Below are 15738 nucleotides of genomic sequence, written 5' to 3'. Positions count from 1 at the left end.
TAGATGAGAACAATAACGTCCTCTTTAATCTTCGTCATCATGCTTGCAATCAGTACTATTCGGTTCTGTCTCGAGGTAGTTTTTTTCCGGTAGTGTTAGCTGTACGTTAACAATGTTACACATTTGTGTGGGTAGATTCCTACTGATGAAGACTTGGCCGGTATGTGCCTCGTGCATGGGTTCAACGAACACAGTACAAGAACGACGCAACGACGTTGTGATGAGGTGTTCCCGCAACAAGAACATCCACATCTCTGTGTGCGTGTTCCTTCTGAGGGTTATTGCATTATTCTGCGCTTTGTGTTGTACGATTTGGTGATTGCATATTGCAGTCATTTTTAATGCTGTGAGACTCCTTTCACAGAATAGAGGTAACTGGGTAGCAAACCTCAATAAAACATAATTACATCATTACCCTGAGACAAGTCAATGAAGACCACGGGATCATTGTATGGATATACTCAGAAAATAGCCCTGAACAACCTCTGAAAATGCATCGGTGGATAATCTCATATTTTTGGGCCACAGTCATGTAGTAATTTTCGAATGATATTTCCTTTATTTGAGTGTTCAGCCCAATTTATTTTATATTACTATCATGATTTCGGGCTTAATCTGTTATCAAGTACAACAATGTTGAATATAGTTAGATTTTCTTAAGTCATCGTCAAAATCTGTTACACTGATTGTCCCAACGTGTATATAAGTAAAAACTCACAAAAATACATCGCACACAGAAAATATCTTTTTCAACAATATATCAATACAGTCGTTACGATGCACTGATCATCGTCTGAAAATATACACTAAAGCACTCGAGGCTGCATATGTACCGATCTTACTATTAAATGGTAAACTACTTGCATCAGTCTGTTAAGGACCCCGTAGACTAGCTACAGTAAGCTAACGGCCCCGTTACATAGCTCATCTTCGTCATTAGTAAAACATACACACACACACATGCATGCACGTGCACATACACCACTCTATTTCAAGTCAATATTAGCTCTTGAGCAAAAAGGTTTGACTACCACTGATATAGAGCCACCATGTGAAGAAGTTATTACGAAAAAACATGGTTGTGGAGAAATCGAAGAAGAGTATTAGAAGAAATGAACTTTAAGAGGCAATCAGCACAAAGGGTACAGCCAACAACTAATATAAAAACAGGAGTCCATAGCTGGACAATGACAGCCAGTTTTTGGCAGTGACAGTGGAATCTGTAGATGCAGTTATAAATAAATGTTTATTTGAGCTGCCTACTTCTACTGTACGTAAAAACGTAACAACAGGAGCTTGTAGTAAATCGGTTAAGGAACAGGTTATATTAGAAATCGATCTGGCTGACAATAAATGTGTAATAAATTGTGCTCAAGTGCAGAATTTGTCCGTTAACACACCTAACTTGTTAGGAATTGATCGTAGAATTGCATATGCAAATAGGAAGTATCATTCTGGTTGAATGTGGACTGGTATTATCCTAGGAATGGACTTTCTGTGCAAGTACTCTAGCAACGTCGAGTGTAAAGATAAGTTAACAGAGGTGGATCAGGAGGGAAGTAGGAAGCTTGTGCGGTTCAAAGAGATGCTGCAGCAGTAGAATTTAATGGCAGACATTACAGGGAGTCAAGAGTGTAAAGGCTGGAGTTCTTAATCGACACAATATTAGGATTGGGGCTCTTAAAATCCAAACAGCACACATGTATCTGGTTCTGATCTTTTGTTTTTACATTGTACTCTTTTGTTTACTTGCTGTTTTTTTGCGAATGATGATATAGGATTTGCTTCTAATTGTGATTAAACTTAAAGTCAAAAATGTGTCGATGAGAGGTCAAAGCACGTGATTTTGAAGGATGAGCGGGCGTGTTTATTTGTACAGTATTTCCTAGGTTCTAGACTGGAAATGTTATTGTTTACTTTATTTGTCTTAATTATGGTGGGTTAATTAAATTCAATATGGGTTCCACATTGTTAGACAGCTCTGTGGAGGAGGTGTTGTCGCAGCGGAGTGAATCTCTTGATTAAAGCTTTAGTTTATTAAAATTTGAAAATCAAACTGTGGATGTTTTGATAAATACGCATTGTTATGACTTGCTCATTGAGGAGTTTAATTTTTTTGTGCAGAACATATGAGTAGTTTAATAGTTGTGTGTAGCTCATGTTCAAATTTTTATTAAGTATCCACTGGAAGCAGATCGTATCAGAGGATCAGTTTGCTAAAGCGTAATGCTATTTCCATATAAGTCGCATGAATGTCGTTCGTTGCAGACATCTGCTAGTGCAGGACCGAAGATCTCACTTTGATTGTGTGTGACATAGCGACGAAATTAAAAAAAAAGGAAGAAGAAGAAGCATGGAGCTGTGATCAATGGGGGAACTCACACTGTTCTCGTGGTCGTGCGGTAGCGTTCTCGCTTCCCACGCCCGGGTTCCCGGGTTCAATTCCCGGCGGGGTCAGGGATTTTCTCTGCCTCGTGATAGCTGGGTGTTGTGTGCTGTCCTTAGGTTAGTTAGGTTTAAGTAGTTCTGAGTTCTAGGGGACTGATGACCATAGATGTTAAGTCCCATAGTGCTCAGAGCCATTTGAACCATTTTTTTGAATTCACACTGTAAGTAGTTTCGTGTCATTTGTCTGGTGAGCCTCGCCTGGTCAATTACTGCTGTTAAAGTTCTGGCAAAGCAGTGGAGGTTCTTTTATAGCTTTATCCAAAGAGTAGCCAGGAGGTGTGGAATCTCGGTTGCTGTTGGGAGGTTTCTTTGGTTTGAATGCTTAAAAGCGCGAGCGAGGCTTGGTGGGCGAAAGCGGAGGAGACGCGTGGCACTGCTGGCCGGGCACTTGGCAAGGTGCCAGAGTGCACGTGGGTGTCGCAAGGGTGCATGCAGCGGGCTGAAGAAGATAACACAAAGTGAGCGTGTGTCACATAGTACAAGTTGTGTTGCACAGTCCTTTTTTTAAAGTTCTAGTGCAACGAATTCATGAAGCTTTCTCAGTACAATATTTAATCAGATGCCTAGAATTTTAAAATTTGTAAGCCAAGTGTTTCTTCTTTATGTTATTTCATTAATTTTGTTGCTCGGCCCCCACATTTAGTGTGATTTCGTATGTACATTGCGCAACGGAATTAAAGGATCACTTTTTCGAAATCCCGTAATTCCCACCTTTTCCACCGCGTCCTTTCTAAAGCTGCAATAGCTTGGCACCCTGCAACGGCACCCTCGGGCTCAACGACGCTTCAAACAACAAGGACTCGATACATGCGGAAGAAAAGCCGCAACTTAGAAGCTCTTGCTTTGGTTACACTGGACTTGCATTCGGGATGACGACGGTTCAAACCAGCATTCGGCCACCCTGATTTAGGTTTTCCGTGGATTCCCTAAATCGTTTAAGCAAAATGCCAGAATGATTCTTTTGAAAAGGGCACGACCGACTTGCTTCCCTATCCTTCCCTAGTCCGATGCGACTGATGACCCTGCTGTTTGGTCCCCTCTCCAAATCAACGAACCAGCTCATGTGAGGTAACCGCAATTCTGCCCAACGTCACCGAGGTAGTATCAAAGGATGGTAAGGTTGTCACAGCCCTTATTACCAACATGAAGGTTATAACCCTGACGCCCAGGGTTGAAATCATGTGGTTTTCTTATGAGTGGCCAAGGTAAACATTACAGACACACCGCCGTTCAGAACCAGCGTGAAATGGCTTCAGGGTGTGCCATAAAGGGTGTCAATGAAACCACCCATTTCCCGGGTCCGTTGATTCCCACAAATTTCGTGGTCGGAAACAACAGTTTGCTCTGCGATAAGCTACAGGGGACATTCAAGACAAACGTTGACACTGTTGACATCCTCGGACGTTTCATTCCTCCTCTAAGGACATTATGGGGCTGCCTCTCCACTGAAAGTGATTGCACCCCTTCGGAGCGCAGCGCGACCGCAATTTTTGCCCTCGTGTACAGGTTGGAACCATTAGGGTCCGTTGAAAACCATTCGACAAAATTTGAGCGTGATCCGTTGCTTGAAAGGAGACTTACTCATTTCCATCCTCCCGTTTCGCGTCCCCCTGTGGCGTGATCACCAGGAAATACAACACTGACAATGCGTGAAAGAAACGGCAATGGGTCCATCTAAGATCGGCAAAATTATCGCTGTCACCCGCCCACCATTATTGAGAATTTTGAACATGATCGTGTACAGAAACAAACAGTTAAGAAGACAGAGGCGCCTGCAGAAAGGCAATTCGTTGACGCCCATGCAAATCCAGTTGCAGGCGACGTTGACGGTTGTGTCTATAGTGCGAAATTTTAGTTGTAAATTACTTAAGACTTAGAATCAACGATCTGATGTTGTTGTTTTGATATTTACCTACGGTGCGTAGGTAGCTTACTGTTTAAATTTCATCCTCTGTCATTTTTAGATGTATTCCGTTTTTATTTAATTCACTTAGTGGTCCCCTGACGCGACAACACTTTGCTCAAAATACACTGAAGGGCCAAAGAAACAGGTACTGCTGCCTAATATCATGTAGGACCCCAGCGAGCAACTAGAAGTGCCGCAACACTACGTGGCATGGACTCGACTAATGTCTTAAGTAATGCTGGAGGGAACTGACACCATGAGTCCTACAGGACTGTCCATGAACCCGTAAGAGTACATGGGGATTAAGAGCACTTCTGAACAGGACGTTGCAAAGCATCCAAGATATGCCCAATCATGTTCATGTCTGCGGAGTTTGGTGGCCAATGGAAGTGTTTAAACTCAAAAGAGTGTTCCTGGAGACACTCTGTAGCAATTCTGGACGTGCTAGGTGTCGCATTGTCCTGATGCACACTGTGTGTAAATTGAAGAGAGATGACTGGTGGAGTCCGTCGGAATGCACAATGGACATGAATGGATACAGGTGATTGTACATGTAAACTGTCAAGTCGTATCTATATGTATCAAGGGTCCCATATCAGTCCATTCAGACACGCCTCACACCATTACAGAGCCTCCACCAGCTTCAACAGTCTCCTGCTGACGTGCAGGGTCCATAGATTCATGAGGTTGTCTCCATACCCGTACACGTCCACCGGCTCGATACAATTTTAAACGAGACTCGTCCGACCAGGCAACATGTCTCGCTCATCAACGATCCAGTGTCGGTGTTGACGGGCCAAGGCGAGGCGTAAACCTTTGTGTCGTACAGTCTTCAAGGGTACAAGAATTGGCCTTCGTCTCCCTAAGCCGATAACTTTGAATGGTACGCACGCTGACGCTTGTTGATGGCCCAGCATTGAAATACGCAGCAATTTGCGGAATGGGTCACTTCTGTCAATTTGAACGATTAGCTTCAGTCGTCGTTGGTCCCGTTCTTACAGAACCTTTTTCCGGCCTCAGCGATGTCGGAGATTTGATGTTTTACCGGATTCCTGATACTCATAGTACACTCGTGCAATTGGTCATACGAGAATATCCCCATTTCACAGCTACCTCGGGGTGCTGTGTCCCATCGCTCGTGCCCCGAGTGTAAGACCACGTTCAAACTCACTTAAGTCATGATAACCTGCCATTGTAGCAACAGTAACCGATCTAACAACTGCGCCAGACACTTGCTGTCTTATACAGGGTGTTACAGAAAGGTACGGGCAAACTTTCAGCAAACATTCCTCACACACAAAGAAAGAAAATATGTTATGTGGACATGTGTCCAGAAACGCTTACTTTCCATGTTAGAGCTCATTTTATTGCTTCTCTTCAAATCACATTAATCATGGAATGGAAACACACAGCAACAGAACGTACCAGCGTGACTTCAAACACTTTGTTACAGGAAATGTTCAAAATGTCCTCCGTTACCGAGGATACATGCATCCACCCTCCATCGCATGGAATCCCTGATGCGCTGATGCAGCCCTGGAGAATGGCGTATTGTATCACAGCAGTCCACAATACGAGCACGAAGAGTCTCTACATTTGGTACCGGGGTTGCGTAGACAAGAGCTTTCAAATGCCCCCATAAATGAAAGTTAAGAGGGTTGAGGTCAGGAGAGCGTGGAGGCCATGGAATTGGTCCACCTCTACCGATCCATCAGTAACCGAACCTGTTGTTGAGAAGCGTACGAACACTTCGACTGAAATGAGCAGGAGCTCCATCGTGCATGAACCACATGTTGTGTCGTACTTGTAAAGGCACATGTTCTAGCAGCACAGGTAGAGTATCCCGTATAAAATCATGATAACGTGCTCCATTGAGCGTAGGTGGAAGAACATGGGGCCCAATCAAGACATCACCAACAATGCCTGCCCAAACGTTCACAGAAAATCTGTGTTGATGACGTGACTGCACAGTTGCGTGCGGATTCTCGTCAGCCCACACATGTTGATTGTGAAAATTTACAATTTGATCACGTCGGAATGAATCCTCATTCGTAAAGAGAACATTTGCATTGAAATGAGGATTGACACATTGTTGGATGAACAATTGGCAGAAGTGTATCCGTGGAGGCCAATCAGCTGCTGATAGTGCCTGCACACGCTGTACATGGTACGGAAACAACTGGTTCTCCCGTAGCGCTCTCCATACAGTGACGTGGTCAACGTTACCTTGTACAGCAGCAACTTCTCTGACGCTGACATTAGGGTTATCGTCAACTGCACGAAGAATTGCCTCGTCCATTGTAGGTGTCCTCGTCGTTCTAGGTCTTCCCCAGTCGCGAGTCATAGGCTGGAATGTTCCGTGCTCCCTAAGACGCCGATCAATTGCTTCGAACGTCTTCCTGTCGGGACACCTTCGTTCTGGAAATCTGTCTCGATACAAACGTACGCGCCACGGCTATTGCTCCGTGCTAATCCATCCATCAAATGGGCATCTGCCAACTCCGCATTTGTAAACATTGCACTGACTGCAAAACCACGTTCGTGATGAACACTTACATGCTGATGCTACGTACTGATGTGCTTGATGCTAGTACTGTAAGACAATGAGTCGCATGTCAACACAAGCACCGAAGTCAACATTACCTTCCTTCAGTTGGGCCAACTGGCGGTCAATCGAGGAAGTACAGTACATACTGACGAAACTAAAATGAGCTCTAACATGGAAATTAAGCGTTTCTGGACACATGTCCACATAACATCTTTTTTTTTATTTGTGTGTGAGGAATGTTTCCTGAAAGTTTGGCCGTGCCTTTTTGTAACACACTGTATATGCGTTGCCGTCAGCAGCGCCGTGTTCGACCTGTTTACATATCTCTGTAATTGAATGCGCATGCCTATACCAGTTCCTTTGGCGCTGCAGTGTATTACTACTTACATTAAGCTTAAAGGGGTAATACATATTATTTTTTGTTTTTTTGTGTCTGAGTTTTTTTAAATTTTAAATTTAAGTTTTATTTCATGATTTTTAAACTTCATGCTTTACTGTTAAACACTCAACCTCACATTCACACAAATACTTTCCGCGACAAAACACGAATTTGCGATGGAGATTTTTTTCACTTGTATGATTTAGTGTTTGTTTCTTTAATTCACATATATATTCTGTGACTATGTTTCAGTATATGTTTAGCTAATTTAAGTAACATAAGCAGTAAGCAGTGGTGATAACTCTAAATCATGTCGGAAGAAAGTGGGCTGTCATTGCACTCTCTTGCAATATGCTGCCTAAACTATTAGGGCAAAATCATTTAATTTAATACTGAGTTGTAGGATTCAAAAAGAATTACAAAGACGTCTGCCACAGCATATGCTTGTCTCTTACAGTCACAATCTCCCATTTTCTGCTTTGTAGGTGCTGAAATATACGACTTCTAAAGACAAAAATCATCTTTTTGAATGCAAAGTGTCTGTTCCTTCGAAAGAACATAGACCACGCAGATCCCGCAGCTGTGAGACTCTATGTGTAAATTGAAGGGGGGTGCAGCGCGACATTAATGGACAGGGACTGCGGACTGGTGGCGCTCGGTGAGAGTGTGGATCGGCCCTGAGGCGTACCGAGATAGCCCGTGCTGTTTGCAATAGCGCTGTGTTTACGCGATGGAGCAGTGGTTCCCGCATCTGCTAATAAGCAGGAGGTCCCAGGTTCGAATCCCAATCTGGTACGCATTGTCACTCGTCGCCGCTGATTTCACTTAATGTTCTGCTGCAGCTGACAGCATCCATCCGCATTTAATTTACATTTAAAAATTATAGTTCTTTGTCAATCGTAAAAGATGAATCTATGTTCTCGTGGACTTTTATATAGGTACATTATGTGGTCACAAGTATCCAGACACCCCTAAAAACATAAATTTTTCGTACTGGGTCCATTGTACTGCCACCTACTGGCAGGTAATTCGTATCAGCGACCTCAGTAGTCATTAGACATCGTGAGAGAGCAGAATGGCCGGCCACAGTGGCCGACCGGTTCTAGGCGCTACAGTCTGGAACCGCGAGAACGCTACGGTCGCAGGTTCGAATCCTGCTTCGGGCGTGGATGTGCGTGATTTCCTTAGGTTAGTTAGGTTTAAGTAGTTCTTAGTTCTAGAGGACTGATGACCTCAGATTTTAAGTCCCGTAATACTCCGACCCATTTGAACCAAGAGCAGAATGAGGCGCTCCGCGTATAACTCACTGACTTCGAACGTGGTCAGGTGATTGGGTGTCACTTGTGTCATACGTCTGTACGTGAGATTTCCACACTCCTGAAGATCCCTAGGTCCACTGATACCGACGTAATAGTGAAGTGGAAAAGTGAAGGGACACGTACAGTACAAAAGAGTGTAGCTCGACATAGTCTGTTGACTGACAGAGACCGCCGACAGTTGAAGAGGGACATAATGTGTAACAGGCCATCATCGATTCAGACCATCACAGAGGAATTCCAAATTGCATCAGGATCAACTGCAAGTTCTATGACAGTTAGGCGGGAGGTGAGAGAACTTGGATTTCATGGTCAAGCAGCTGTTCATAAACCACACATCATGCCAGTAAATGTCAAACGACGCCTCGCGTGGTGTAAGGAGCATAAACATTGGACCATTTAAGAGTGGAAAACGTTGAGTGGAGTGACGAATCACTGTACACGATGTCGCGATACGATGGCAGAGTGAGGGTATGGTGAATGCCCGGTGAACGTCCTCTGCCAGCTTGTGTAGTGCCAACAGTAAAATTCGAAGGCGGTGATATTACAGTGTGGTCGTGTTTTCCATGTAGGGGGCTTACACCCCTTGTTGTTTTGCGTGGCACTATCACAGCACAGGCCTACATCGATGTTTTATGCACCTTCTTGCTTCTCACTGTTGAAGAGCAATTCGGGGATGGCGATTGCATCTTTCAACACGATCGAGCACCTGTTCATAATGCACGGCCTTTAGCGGTGTGGTTACACAACAGTATCATCCCTGTAATGGACAGGCCTGTACCGAGTCCTGATCTGAATTCTATAGTACACCTTTGGCATGTTTTGGAACGCCGACTTCGTGCCAGGCCTCACCGACCGACATCGATATTCTCCACACTGCAGCACTCCGTGAAGAATGGGCTGCGTCACCCCAAGAAAATTTCAAGAACCTGATTGAACGTATGTCTGCGAGAGTGGAAGCTTTCATCAAGGCTAAGGGTGGGCCAACACCATACTGAATTCCAGCATTACAGATGGAGTGCGCTACGAACTTGTAAGTCAACATGATGTAGCTCTTATGTATTACATTGCTTATATCAAGAGAGCGCGCTGGAGGAAAACAATTTCAGTTACTTTAGCTAGTGAATTTTAAACGACTGAATAGACTTTATCCCGATTAAATCAGCTTTCAAGTAAAAAAACTGCATTAAAATAAGACCTTTCGTATGGGAGCTACGATACCGCCGACAGACACACAGATAGACAAGTACACACGTTAAGCACATAACCCACTCCTGTTTGCGTCAGGGGTTAAAATTAGTAGTAAAGGCAATTAGTTACTTACGCTTAGAGTTAAGGTACTGATTAAAACAGTTACATGACAGTAACAGAATAATTAAAAATCAGAAGATGCAACTGACGCATTTTTACCTAGATAAGTTGATGGCTAATTATGATACATATAAATGTACAAATTAGAACATAATGATACGGAATAACACAAACCTGTAACACGCCATAAGAAGCAGGAGACGATTTTACTTCAAAACAACAATGAACACTTTTAAGCATTATTTACTCAAGTCGGTTATATACTAAATACTGTGCATATTTTTGGGTACTAGTCGGCGTAGAATTACCGCTTGCGTTATAATTTTCTAGTTTCGTTAGCGACCATGCGACGCCATAGATTACGTTAGTGGACATGAAAACTTAAAATAAATTATATCCAACTTGTGGAATGTTTCTGCCGTTGATTGTGGCGTAAGAGGCCAAAGAGGCGACTCTGTAGAAGAACAGGAAGCCAGAAGTTGTGACATCACAGGCTAGGGAGTTAAATCTACAGAAGAAGAGAACCATGGCATTATAACATCAGAAGGAAAGGAAGAGGAATCTACAAAAAAAAAACAAAAAACAAAAATAAAACAAGGAGGCAGGTGTTGTGACATCAGGGGACTAGAGGCAAACCTACAGCAGTTGAAAACAGACTTTGTGACTCCATAGGCCAGGGTGACAAGCCAATAGAAAACGATACCAGGCGGATGACTCTACTGAAGTGCAGGAAGACAGGCTTTGTGATACCAGAGTGCAGGCTATAGAAGAACAGGAAGCCTGGAATCGTGATGTTAGAAGTCAGGAAAACAAGTCTATAGAAGAACAGGAAGTCTGGAATTGTGGAATTAGAGGCCACGGAGACGAATCTATAGAAGAACAGGAAGCCTGGCATTTTGACTCCAGGGGATTGTTAGACGAATCCACAGAAGAACAAGAAGCCTGGCATTTTGACGCCAGGGGATTGTAAGACGAATCCACAGAAGAACAGGAAGCCTGGCATTCTGTCATTATTGGCCATTGAGACGAATCTATAGAAGAATCGGAATCCAGATACTCTCACCTCAGCAGCCAGTGAGAAGAATATATAAAGAAACAGAAAGCCAGATGCTGTGACGACAGAGGCCTGTGAGACAAGTCTGAGAACAAGAAGTCTGGCGTTATGACGTCAGAGAACAGGGAGACGAATCTTTGGAACAGCATGGCAGGTGATGTAATGTCAGAGGTCAGGAACACGAGTCCATAAAAGAGCAGTAAACCAGGAGTTCTGGTATTGGAGGACAGAGAGACAAATCTGTAGAGAAACAGGAAGCCTGACATGGTGCTGCCAAAGGGCAGTTGCACGAGTGTGTTGAGAGATTAGAAGCTATATGTTTCGAAATCAGATGTCAGGGAGATGAATCTATTGAAGAGTAGAAACCAGGTCATTGTAATGCCAGAATACAGCTAGACGAATCTTTTAGAAGGACAAGAAACCCGTCTTTGTGACATAAGAGGCTAGGGAGACCGGTCTATAGAAAAGACAAAACCAAGTGTTGTCATATCGGAAGCCACATAAACAAATCTACAGAAGAACAAGAAGCCAATCATCGTCATGGAAAATGGATGGAATCCCCCACTTGAAATCCTAAAGAAACAAAGGAGGCACATCCAGACTCCAGAGAAAGTAACTTTGGAATTGGACAGAGCACAACCAGCAGAATGCGTGCAAACAGTGGTAATTCAGACAGCAAATCAAGTATGAGGACAATAATTTCGAGAACTAACGGCAATTTGAACATCAGTGGTCAGAAAATAATACGACAGCCGCCCTAGAGGACGCAGACCTTCGACGGAGCACCTGACTTGGCCAGCTACGGTCATAGAACAGCATAGTCCACAAGAAAGCTTAATGATGACAAACAGAAGACTGAACGCCGAGTACAGCTTCGAGGTGGAACAGAATGTCAGATGACAAAAAGTACACGCGCAGCACAAGGAACACCTGCAGATAAAAAATACTAACTCGAATGGGTTGTCTGGCGTTGCGTGGACCGATGGCGGAGCACCTACCTCCACCTAGGCATAAATACTGGACCCATTCCACTCTGGAATCAGCCTAAGGAATCATCTGAGAAAGACTGTGAGTTACGCGATCGAAATATCGTGTAATAACGACGCGAATTACCGGCAGAAAGCCTGATGTTCCAAGATGACGACGCCTCGCCGGAAAAGCCTGAAGACCTACGTCAGAAGACTATGGGGGAAATGTGTCTGAATATCAGAAAGGTGGATAAGCTGCGACAAAGGTAGAGAAGGATGCTCAGTTCTCTCAGTTTCCTGCTGAGATACCGAGAACAAGGCGTTATCCTAGTACTCGCGGCCAAGCGAAGTGGCGCAGTGGTCAGCACACTGGATTCGCATTCGGGAGGACGACGGTTCAAATCCGCGTCCGCCCACCCAGGATTTCCGTAATTTCCCTAAACGGCTTCAGGCAAATGCCCGGATGGTTCATTTGGAAGGGCACGCTCAACTTTCTTCCCTAATCCGATGGGACCGATGACCTCGGTATTTGGTCCCTTCCCCCAATCAACGAACTAAGCAACCAGTGTTCTCGAGGATTAAACATCGAATAAATTCCGGTGCAGCCAACAGGATTAAACACCGGAGAGCTGAAAATTAGTAAGGAAGAGAATATGCGATATGCGCCAACCCTTAGATGTCACATCCAGGAAATTACTAGACATCTGTCTAGTGCTAACGCCTTAACCGGCCAAGACTGGGTCCAAGTCAATGTCACTTCGTGCTTTCTAGAGGAATGCATAAAGAAGAAATAAGCAGTATGTCATGTAGCCAGTTTTGATCATCTCATTAACAAGGAGAAGCAGAAAGAGACTAAGGAAAGGTATGATAATGGATGTATGGTTGATAATGTTTGGGTAGTGGAATTATTGATAACTATATAATTTTTGGAACTGGATGTCACATGAATACGGTAAAATTTTGTAAATACATTGTTTGCTCTTCAACAAAATCTTTCTTTTGCTAGCCATATGCCTCCTAGTAGTTAGGTTCTATAGTAGTTAGAATCCTTTTATTTACCTGGCTGTTGTTGCTACTTGCTGTAATTGTTGTAGTTCGTGTTATGAAGATTTTCTGTGAGATAAGTGACTTATGAAAAAATAATTGAAAAGCCACGATCGCTTCAATCATTTATTAGATGACCGGTTTCAGCACTCTGAAGGTGCCATCATCAGATCTCAAACTGGGATTAACATTTATAAAACCATATGGACATCATGGCATATGAGGCAGACCATCTGATAAAATCATTGTCACAAGCAATAAAAAATAATAAAAGACTCCTCTCAGGGTCGTTCCTTCCATAAAATATAAAACTGAAGTCACCAGATGAAACTACCACTGCTCGCCTAACACCGGTCGGCATCACCACGGAATAGGGCAGTGATGGTACGGCTGTAAACCTTAGTGAGAAGCAACTCGACGAGACGACATTGAAGATACTTAGCAAACGTCACTACTTTGCTGTGACCGGCGTTTGTCAGTGGAGATGAGCACGTGGCTCTCAAACTACCTCCAAATGAAGCCGAAGAAGCCCGAAGAGACCAAGCTACCTAAATCTAACATCACAAGGGATAACAGGCTGTATGTCAGACAACTCCGAATAGATGACAACATTGTGGTGTTACTAATAGATAAGGGGAACACTACCGTCATCCAGCAGAACGCAGACTAAGACAGCAAAGTTCGACAACTTCTCGATGACCCAATGTACAGACCAGTAGAAAGGGACCTCATTGACAGAAAGACCAGGGCCCTTCTAACGGAAACCAGCATACCGGAAAAAGCCATGCAGCATCTGAGGCCAAATGCTCCAGTACTATCCAAACTTTATGGACTGCCCAAGGTGGACATATAGTGATAGGACAGCCGACTGTTTTTAACAACTGATTGGTCAGTCGATTGTTTTTTCGTGCTGTCGGGTTTTGGATCGAATGAAGCAACCGAATGAAACTAGTCTCTGCTGCCATGTCAGCTACTCGTATATAAATGTTTTCATCCACCCATCGTGCTTAAGTGACTCAATGCGAGACAATTGGCTGAAACAAACCTCCGAACGTATTCACTCAGTCTCCAAGTTTGAGTGATTTTATTTACTTTTTCAGCTGTTTTGGCTATATTATCAATGCTTGGTTGGTTTTAAAAGTTTAATATCTGCTGCGGCACTATAAATTTATGTATGTATTAATCAACAATCAATTTTTACCACAATTTATTAGTTGGGTTTCTTGTATATTCGACACAAAATTTGCAATTTATTTTAAACTAACTTCCCTGTAATCTAATTATTTGAAACTTTCAACTTAGCCCGGAACTGGATGGCAATGTACTATTACCTCGCTTTCTGTTTTGATGTATGACGGAGAATACTTGCACCTCTATTTTCCTGTTTTCCTGTTCCAATCGCGAATTTTCGCGGTTAAGGACTATTGCTGCTAAGCTTCCGTGTGAGATCGATTCTCTATGATTTTTACATTCGTGGTCTTTCCGCGAGATGTACGTAGGAGGAAGCACCTCATGTCTGTGTAGTAATACAGCATAATGTTTGACACATACAAGACTAAAAAGCGGAAAGTCACGGTTTAAATAAAAACGTTTTAATATAATACATTTTTAAAACGGGATAAAAAGCATTATGTCATCTCCCCTTGCCCAAACAGTTTCATAACTCCATACAGATAGCCCTGAAAATCTGTGCTTTTAAGTATCTATGACGATAGTTGTAAAACTGAAGACGGAAAACATGAGGCGCATGCAAGAGAAAATAATAAGGGGTGTAGAGAGTACGTGCCATTGAGTAAAATCACGCAACTATCCATGCATCAATTGCCTACTGCATACATCCACGTTTTTCGTTTTAAATTTTACAAGTATTTTCATAGCTGTTAAAAATTCACAATCACAGATTTTCAGGACTATCTGTGTGTGGTTCCGAATCTTTATGGGCCTAGGAGAAAATATTTAATACTTTTTAGTCCGTTTTAAAAACGTGTTATATTAAAAAGCTTTTTACTTTAATAATTATTTTAATTTAAATGTACTGAAGCTCTATCTCTCTTCCCACCAGTTAGCACTCATCACCGATACCTCTTTTTTTCGTAAATGCGAGACGATGTGAGCATAAAATACATACGATACAATTTTTTTATTGGTGACTTGATCAGTTGCATTTTAAGCATATACTGCCACTTTTGGGGAGTATTTTTTTCACGAAAAATGTGTTTCGTCATTCGATAATTCCCTCTGAATTTCTTTAATTAATATAGTTTCATAATATGAATCATTCCTGCAGATATTGTATATGATATTGAATTTATCTTGAAGACCACGTCTTACTCGGTCATATGATGTCTCCCATTCATATGTATCAATATGATTCATATACAGGTTCTTCATACACTCCTGGAAATTGAAATAAGAACACCGTGAATTCATTGTCCCAGGAAGGGGAAACTTTATTGACACATTCCTGGGGTCAGATACATCACACGATCACACTGACAGAACTACAGGCACATAGACACAGGCAACAGAGCATGCACAATGTCGGCACTAGTACAGTGTATATCCACCTTTCGCAGCAATGCAGGCTGCTATTCTCCCATGGAGACGATCGTAGAGATGCTGGATGTAGTCCTGTGGAACGGCTTGCCATGCCATTTCCACCTGGCGCCTCAGTTGGACCAGCGTTCGTGCTGGACGTGCAGACCGCGTGAGACGACGCTTCATCCAGTCCCAAACATGCTCAATGGGGGACAGATCCGGAGAC

This window comes from Schistocerca cancellata, chromosome 3 (genome assembly GCF_023864275.1).
Source record: "Schistocerca cancellata isolate TAMUIC-IGC-003103 chromosome 3, iqSchCanc2.1, whole genome shotgun sequence".
Classification (NCBI taxonomy): Eukaryota; Metazoa; Arthropoda; class Insecta; order Orthoptera; family Acrididae; genus Schistocerca; species Schistocerca cancellata.
This window is presented reverse-complemented; position numbering follows the sequence as displayed.